The 9245-nt window shown below is 40.5% G+C and overlaps 1 protein-coding gene across 1 annotated transcript in view; it reads right to left on the bottom strand.

Annotated features, from left to right (window-relative positions):
- The window catches only part of birc6 (baculoviral IAP repeat containing 6), a 137552-nt gene that overhangs the window by 108609 nt on the left and 19698 nt on the right, over nucleotides 1-9245 (bottom strand). The gene's annotated exons all lie outside the window — the stretch shown is intronic.

Raw genomic sequence — 9245 nt, 5'->3', positions numbered from 1 at the left:
ACAAGTCCTTTGTCTGATGCAATAAGGAGGTCGTTAGTAATTTTCAACAGTGCTGTCTCTGTGCTATGATGAGCTCTAAATCCTGACTGAAAATCCTCAAATAAACTATTGCTCTGTAGAAAGTCACACAGCTGTTTAGCAACTGCTTTCTCCAGAACTTTAGAGAGAAATGGAAGGTTAGATATAGGTCTATAGTTGGCTAAAACATCCGGATCAAGTTTGGGCTTTTTCAGAAGAGGTTTAATTACAGCTACTTTAAAGTACTGTGGTACATAGCCTGTTGATAGAGATAGATTGATCATATCTAGTATAGAGGTGCTGACTAAGGGTAAAACATCTTTAAGCAGCCTAGTCGGGATGGGGTCTAAGAGGCAGGTTGATGGTTTAGATGAAGAAATTATTGAAGTTAGTTGGTAAAGATTGGGGGAAGCAAAACAGTCTAAACATGTATCTGGTTCTACAGCTGTTTCTAAGGTTCCTGAGTTAAGAGATAAGTCGGTGCCAGTTGAGGGCAGGTCTTGGTGAATTTTGTCTCTAATAGCTAGAATTTTATCATTAAAGAAGCTCATGAAATCGTAACTACTGAGAGCTATGGGAATACTTGGCTCAATAGAGCTGTGACTCTCTGTCAGCCTGGCTACAGTGCTGAAAAGAAACTTTGGGTTGTTCCAATTTTCCTCTATTAATGACGAGTAGTACGCTGCTCTAGCATTACGGAGGGCCTTCCTATAAGTTTTAAGACTATCTTGCCAAATTAAACGAGAATTTTCCACTTTGGTGGAACGCCAATTCCTCTCAAGTTTCCGCGATATTTGCTTTAATTTGCGAGTTTCAGTATTATACCATGGAGCTAACCAATATTGCTATCACTTATTTCACTGATAAGCATCCCCCTGCACAGAGTTAGAGGAACTGGATGATAAAAGAATGGCTGAGCTTCTGTGCTTCAAAGATAAAATTCACGAGTGTCAGTGAGGCACCTCCGACTGAGTATGGGTCCAAGACAGCCAGCAAAGTCAAGCAAAGAAAACTATGAGAAACAGACAAATGAAGGAAAGTGAGGCCCTGTAACTTATATGCAGAATCAAAGTGAGGGTGAAAAATCAGAAAATAGAGCATAGATAGTGACCACTTACACCACATTACCTTTTCATGCCTGGCACACCAGATGGTACAGAACATGGTTTAAGAAAGGGATTCCCAGATGTGGAGATAGTGAACGCTGTGATAAGACAGAGAGGAAAACTACTGACAACCCTGTAAAAATGAAAAAGAAGAAAATAACTGTTCAGCAGTGTTATGGCAGAAAATTTTGTCCTCTTACATTTAATCTTTTATGTATGATCTTTTAATATTATTATTATTACTTTATTACTGTCCTCGTTATGGCTTATAGATATGTATTGTTTTATCCTTAACCTTTCCTCTCCTATACTCCTTATGTTAGTCCGTCCACATTTACGCGGGTTTAGGTCAGAGCTGTGAGATTGTTTTGGTGTTTTCCTCTCTTGTTGTTCCTCTCCTCTCCTGGAATGTTCATTCAAGGCTGAGAGAGGATCTCTGTTCCCCAAAACATAGAAACCTAGACTGTGTAAATGATGATGCATCCCTTTGCTCGGGGCCAGATGCCTGATGCCGCTCTAGGCGGCAGGTCTCTGGAACAGCTGTATATGTGTTTTAGTACTTCTCTGTTTATTCTCTTTTGTTAAATAAATTCTTCAGAGACAATGGTTGGTTGTAACTCAATTCTTTGCCCAACCCTTCACCAGGAATATAATTTCCACGACAAGCAGCAATAAAATGCAACCAAAAATTCTGTCTGAGCTCAATAGGATACGGTCCAACATGGCTCTTCTAAACCACCTAAAAGCAGAAAGCTTTTTTTAAATTATACAGAAGCAGAGTTCATATAGAAGTGATCACCTTAACAGTATCCAAATCAAGAAGAGGGGTGTTCTGTCCTCTTCACATCCCTTCCATCCCCAATTACTACACTGACAAAGATGTTCCAAGTTGAATTTCTTTAATGTAGCAACTGGCAGTAGGGTAAAACTGGCAGAAAGGAAAACAAACATACAGTCAAAAGTGTCCAAATTAGCACTGTGGTAAGCACAAGATTAGCATTAAGCAGATCACAAATTAATTCAATTTTATCAGATAAATTCCAAATGTATCAAAAGGATAAGCTACTGGTAGGCATAATGTGGCTACGTATAATGTATATAATATTTTCTTACTACAAGTTAGCTAGAACATGTGGCCAACATACATATATCAGTATGTAACCTATACCCAAACTGTTCACATATCTCTGATCTGTGAAAATATGCATTACACATCAACAAATGATAAACTCTTAAGTTACTTTTACATAACGATCTCAACTCCTGCAGTACCTGTGTATAGCAACTACTGTATGACTATGTTAAGTCCAGCACTTGCACTGCACGTTGGCATTGGATATAAATCGCGTACGAATTGTTCAACATGAACGTATACTGGGCAATATCTGACAGGACTGTGGGGACACAGAAAATAACAAAACACTGTTCCAGTGATTATTTGTGGCAGCAGGACAGTGTGTGTGGGACCGAGTAAAAATAAACTACAGTGTTTGTAATAAAGAAACATGTCACCCAGTGCAGTATCACTCTTTTGTGTGTTTCAATAGTTTTTGGATAACAGTGGAGTTCTATGACTCAGAGAAATAAGCTAAATCCGGCTTGGATACACACCAACACTATAATACAATACTTGTTAGCAAGATACATTCATAGTTGGTTTGGATCTGCACGAGATACGGAACATTGCCAACATTATCCATGTTTAATTGCATGTTTTTAAGTCTCAATAACTTTGTGGCAATGTCATAAATACATAAATCATAACATATGGCATCTAATTTATGTGAGAAACAAACAGAAAAGAACACACACACACACACACACACACACACCCCAGCTCTAGCTCCAGCTCTTGTCTAAAATCTATCCCAGACAGCTCTAATTGGCCGATATTTATCCAGGATCCCAGGAGAGCAGAGTGCACCCAGGGCTGTTTTCACATGGGATTAACCCAGGTCCAAATCCCTACACACTTCACAGAGAAAACCCCAACACTCTCACTGCATCATCTGGCAAAGATTGGCCCCTGTCGGCCTGTTTACCTAATCTGACCATTCAGATTTTATTCAGTGTTACTGAGCTGCTGGTCTTCTGGCAGGCGATGGGTTTAAACGTGCTACACACATTATTTCAAACATAACAGACGTGACAGTACATCAGTTTTACTACAAATATCATGACAGCCTGTAGTGACCTGCATTTTACATAGCATCACTGTGGCTTTTTGTCCATTAAAATTAAAATAGAGACTCCTAAAATTGAACATCCATATCTGCACTTGGAAGATGAAAATCTGATTGGGATGGTCATTTTTATCCCTGAACTCAGGGAAAATATTCCCATGCTTGAAACTGATTTTCCATTCAGTCATTGCTGCACTGCCATTGTGGTCAGGAGCTTTTAAAATTAATTTAGATTGGTTATTATCACACAGGAGAAACACAGGAGATTGGACCCAAATGCTGACAGAGAATACAGATAGTTAACTCTAGTGATTTTAATGAAAATATCAAGCACAACAGGGGCAAAACGTACAGGCTGGTTGTTTGCCCAACAGAGATAAAACAAATGGGAAAACAGTCATGGAAGCAAACAAATCCAGAAAGAAGCCAAATGCAAAGTCCAATCTAAGAAACACAAGGAAACTGACAAGAAGAATAGGACTCAGACTCACCAAAAAAGGGGAGTGATTGATGAGGCACAGGTGAAAACAATCATGGAAAAGTAAAAATCAAACTCACAGAAAAACACATGAGCAGGAAGGGAAGTGGGCAAAGAGGAGAGGAAAATGCCAAAGTAAAATAGGAAACAGAATGAATGATTAAATCACTCAAGGAACACACAACACAGAGACAAGACAACACAGAGACAGGAATTGAAATACACCAACAGACAAGAGGAAGGGCTTACCAAAATAACAGAAAAATCCAAACACCAAAAAACCCAAAACCATGACAGAGAGCTGGACAGGGGCAGAGCAGGATGCCTCAGGCGGATGGCCTGAAGGCTGAACTGGGTGGGAGCTGGAGACATCAGGCGGGCGGCTTGGAAGGAGGACAGAAGGGCTGAACAGGACGGTAGGATGACCAGGAGGCCGGCAGGGAGCTGATGGTGAAGATGGAGCCCCTGTATGGCTGGTAGCGAATGTGGAAACCCTCTGGAGGCCTGAAAGTAGGCTGCCAGCAAGGGCAGTTTTAGACAACTCAGGAGCAGGGAATAATTGCAGTTCAGTGCATCTCAGCAGGGACAGGACTTGGCAGCTGCTCAACAAACATAACTGTAGACAGTGTTTCCTTGTGGTTATACGGCGTATAACTGTGTATCACATAGACTACACCACTGCATGTAACAGAGTTTTCTAAGCAGCTGGTTCCGCTAAGTGAAAGCACACATGGTTGCGGGATTATGTCGCAAACATTGGTGTAGTATGAATGAGTGAATGCGGCATATTGGCAGATATTTTTTCTGCATTTGTTGCGGGATCTCTGTATGAAAGCGGCTATGGGTTCCATACTTCTGTGTCTAGACATACAATACAAAAGTGTAGTAGGCTAGTGTCCATCAATGCTACACTCAAAAATGTAGTGATTGTGAAAATAATTCATCAAGCTCAAAACACAGTTCAATTTCTCTGCAGTATGTGGTTGAGACCAAGTTCACGATTATCCTCTTCATGGGAGAAAGGAGTTATGACAACTGTGGTCTCCATTATGAGAGAAAACAGGAAGTCCTACAACACCATCTGTAATTGCACATTTAGTGTAATAAGTGTGACTTACTGAATGTTTTTGCATTTTTTTATTCATTATTTTTATTTACGATTGCCAAGTCACATTTCTCTACACAAGTTCACTTTTTCAAAACTCTTAATCAGTTCCAGGGGTGTAGTCTACATGATACGCAGGTATACGCTGAATAGCCTACCCACTAGGACAGGTCAAGGATTTTCGTATACCCACTTAAATTAGTGAGGATATGTAACAAAATCCTTTTGTGACAGAACTTTCACACTTTCATTCAGAAATTCACCCCGTCTGTGTTGCGAAGCACTGACTCTTGGGGCTTCTGTGGCCTGTGACCTGGATGTGACATCACCTACCAAGGAACAAAAGCACAGTTGCCTGGCGGTCACTCGGCGCAAGTTTGAAATTAACTGATGTGAATCACTGAAGGACATATGAAACGAAAGCAAACAGAAATTACACTCTTTCAGTGTTTTTGTTAGCTTGCCCCTGAAGTTACTGCTGCTTCAGGTGACACTGCAGCTGCAGCAGATGATATGAACGTTAAAGGTTCAGTGTGTAAGATTTAGTGGCATCTAGTGGCGAGGGTTGTGAATTGCAACCATCTATCCAGTCTACCACTGCCCCCTAACCTTTCAAAGAGGTTAGAACAGCTACGGTGTCTAACAACAGCACAAAAGCTGTTGTCAGACAGCAGAGAGTGGCCAGTCAAGAAATGAGGGTTCTTTAGGTATATTTATTAAGAAATTATATTTAATTAATTATTTAGTAAAACCATGTTACTGTGGCTTGGCCACTGACAGACAACATGGAAAATGAGTGTGAAACACTCACTCTTTCTGCACCACAGTCCATTATAAACCACACATTAATTAAAGTTTATACAAACACTGAGAAGGGAAACACATTTATTCTCTCTGTGAGTATGGACCCTCGCCAAAACTGCCCGCCTACAATAATATCTGCCCCGCTGCCAGATTACGGTGCTTTGATAGCGGCACAAAATATAAATAAATACTTAGCTGTGCTGAAATAGATCTCTGTCTCATGACAGCAACAGTTACTCACATAATCACTCAATCACTTCCTCTTTAGTGGTTTTGCCTAGAAAATAAAAGAGCAACAACAAGCTTGTTTACTGAAATGCAGTATAGGATTTTACTTTGAAAAACTCTGAACAACATTAAAAGAGTCTGTAGCCTGCTTGTCACACCTCTGAAAGAGCCATCAGAAAACGTGATTCCACTTCCGGCTGACATGTGCGGTGAGTAGCAGCATTTCGCTCGTGCTCCCACAGTTTTCATTCTAAAGTTTATTTTCTGGCCCATCAACGGCTTGATTACCCAGTTAATCAGTCGGCTTATTACTTTGAAACTTCCTGGGCAAAAATGGCTTCGAAATCTAGACAAAACACCAAGAAAGACGAAGCTAAGAAAGACGAAACACAGGCTAGCGGGAACTTAGCCGATATTGCTTCTCTGACGACGCTGCTGGAAGAACACAGGGCAGCACTTTCTTCGAAATTTAAATCAGCATTCTCCGCCTTGGAATCGAGACTGGACATTCTACATACCACGGTAAATGACCACGAGCAGAGACTTTGCTCACTTGAAGCAAATGCAGACACGAGCGGCCTGAGCGTTGGAACCCTAGAGTGGAATTTTGCGGCTTTAGCTGACGATCACGCTAAACTCAAAGCCAAAGTTGTGGATCTAGAAGGGAGGAGCCGCAGAAACAACATACGAATCTTTGGCTTACCTGAGAATATCGAGGGCCCTCGTCCAACCGCTTTCTTCTCGGAACTCTTAGTGGAGGTCTTTGGTGCAAGCCTATTTCCCTCGCCTCCGGATTTAGATCGTGCCCATCGTGCCCTCAAAGCGAAACCAAAGTCCGGGGAGAGACCTAGGTCTGTGATTATCCGCTTCCACAAGTTCCAAACCAAGGATTCGATGATTCACGAAGCCCGCAAACTAAGAGGAAAGCTTCAATACCGTGGTAATCCGATCTTCATCAATGAAGACTACAGTCCCGAAGTTTTGGAGTTGTGTGCCGAATACCGAGCAGTGATGAAGGAGCTGTACCAGCTTGGTCTGAGACCATCTCTTCATTTTCCATCTAAACTTTTCATCACGACATCGGATGGTAAGAAGAAGCGATTGTCGTCAGTTAATGAGGCTGGTGAGTTTATCAAAATCCACCGGCATGAGTTGACAGAAGCTACGTGGGCATTTGACCTTTTTCTTTTTCACTTTCCTTTTCTGACTAATGCTACTCGCGTCTACTTAACCGACGCAGTGTTTCGGACTTAATTTTTAATACTTGTTTATTTTTTTGCATTTATATTATCAGCTATATAATATCTGGACATCGGAGTTTGTAGCTATTTCTGATCTACAAGATGTGTCGTTTGTTTATCCCTGCACTTCGTTAAGCCACAGGATGTTCACGTGACGAATTTTATTATATTTTTATTTTTTTGGGTGCAGGGACTTGCCCTTTTTTCCCCTTGCTCTCTCTCTCTCTCTCTCTCTCTCTCTTTTTCATCATTCTTTCATCACTGCTCCTGGGTGATCATAGGACTGACAAGATCGTAATTTTGTACATCTGCTGCCTAGGAGAACTTTTATGCAGACTGTTAATTGTCATATAGAACGTTGTTTTGTGTTATTGATCGTTTGATTTTGATCAGTTTTGTTCTTCATTCTCGGGCCAAAATACATATTTTTTTGTATTTTTTGATAGTAAATTCTGTAATTTTGAAAAATTACATTGAGATACTGATGTTTAGCAGGTTCTCTGCGTGGTTATGGGCTGATATGTTAGGAATGGGATTTAGGATCTTGAAATGGGTTTTTGTTTCTTTTTCTGTTTTGAATGCTATGGCTTTCCAATTTTCTTTATTGTGCTTTATTTTATTTTCCTGGAAGTGTTTCCTTTTTTCTTTACCTTTTTGCGTTTTGCTCAGATTTGAAACTGTCTTGAGGCCGATTGATAATGGCTAAGACTAAAGAGATTTCCAGTACTCGTTTCATATCATGGAATGTTAAAGGGGTAAACAATAATATTAAAATAAGCCGCATTATGTCTCATCTCCAACATCTTAGGGGGGATGTGTTCTTTCTTCAAGAAACCCATCTTAAGACAAGTGATGTTCAACGGCTTAAAAGAGCATGGGTGGGCCATTTATATCACTCAAATTTTAGTGCTCGAGCAAGAGGTGCTGCTATCCTTATTCACAGAAGTATCCCTTTCGAGCTGGCTAATGTTTTGTCCGATCCTAATGGGCGTTATGTCCTAATTACTGGCAAACTCAGGGATGTGCCTATCGTTATGGCAAGTATATATGCCCCTAACTGGGATGATGAAAAGTTTATATCAAATTTCATCCATTCCTGATATTGATAGAAGAAATGTTATAATAGGGGATGATTTCAACTTTGTTCAAGACACTGTTTTAGATCGATCCTCGAGCAGACCTTGTGTATTAACTAACTCAGCCGAAACTTTGAATACCTTTGCTGGGCGATTGGGCCTGTCCGATCCCTGGAGATCAAAATTTCCCACGAATAGGACTTACTCATTTTTCTCCCACGTTCATCAGTCATACTCACGAATAGATTTTTTCCTATTAGACAATAGACTACTTTCAAACCTATCTAGCTGTGAATATCACAGCATTGTCATTTCTGATCACGCACCCACCTCTGTTGACGTTAGTCTTTCCCAGTCCACACATTCTCCCAAACAGTGGCGCTTCCCCTCTCTCTTTCTGGCTAGAGAGGATTTCAAAGAATTTTTGGCTGAGCAAATAGCCCTATTTTTTGAGGTCAACGATATGCCGATTATTAACAGAGGGACTCTTTGGGAAACATCTAAGGCATATTTAAGAGGTATGATAATTTCTTATTTTTCTGGTAATAACAAGGCTGACAAACTTAAACTAGATACAATCCTTAAGGACCTACAAAGTTTAGATCATCAGTATGCTATTGATCCAAATAAAGATCTGTATAAAGAACGCCTTCGTTTACAAACGGAATTTGATCTTTTGACCACGAATAAGGCTGAAGTGCAGTTGCTCAAATCTAAGCAATGTTTTTTTAAACTAGGTGATAAGGCAGGTAAATTATTAGCTCATCAAGCCAGAGCATCAGCAGCATCAAGGCTGATTAATGGAATAAGGTCACCACAGGGAGACGTGGTTCATGATCCACATAAAATTAATAACATTTTCCTAGAGTTTTACTCGGGCCTTTATACTTCTGAACTTTCCTCATGTCCTGATTGTGGGGAATGGCCCTTGGATAAGATCTCTTTTCCTAACATTGATAGTAACATGGCTAAGACCCTTGGTGACCCAATATCAGCTAAGGAGGTG

Source organism: Micropterus dolomieu, linkage group LG15 (assembly GCF_021292245.1).
Source record: "Micropterus dolomieu isolate WLL.071019.BEF.003 ecotype Adirondacks linkage group LG15, ASM2129224v1, whole genome shotgun sequence".
Classification (NCBI taxonomy): Eukaryota; Metazoa; Chordata; class Actinopteri; order Centrarchiformes; family Centrarchidae; genus Micropterus; species Micropterus dolomieu.
This window is presented reverse-complemented; position numbering and strand designations above follow the sequence as displayed.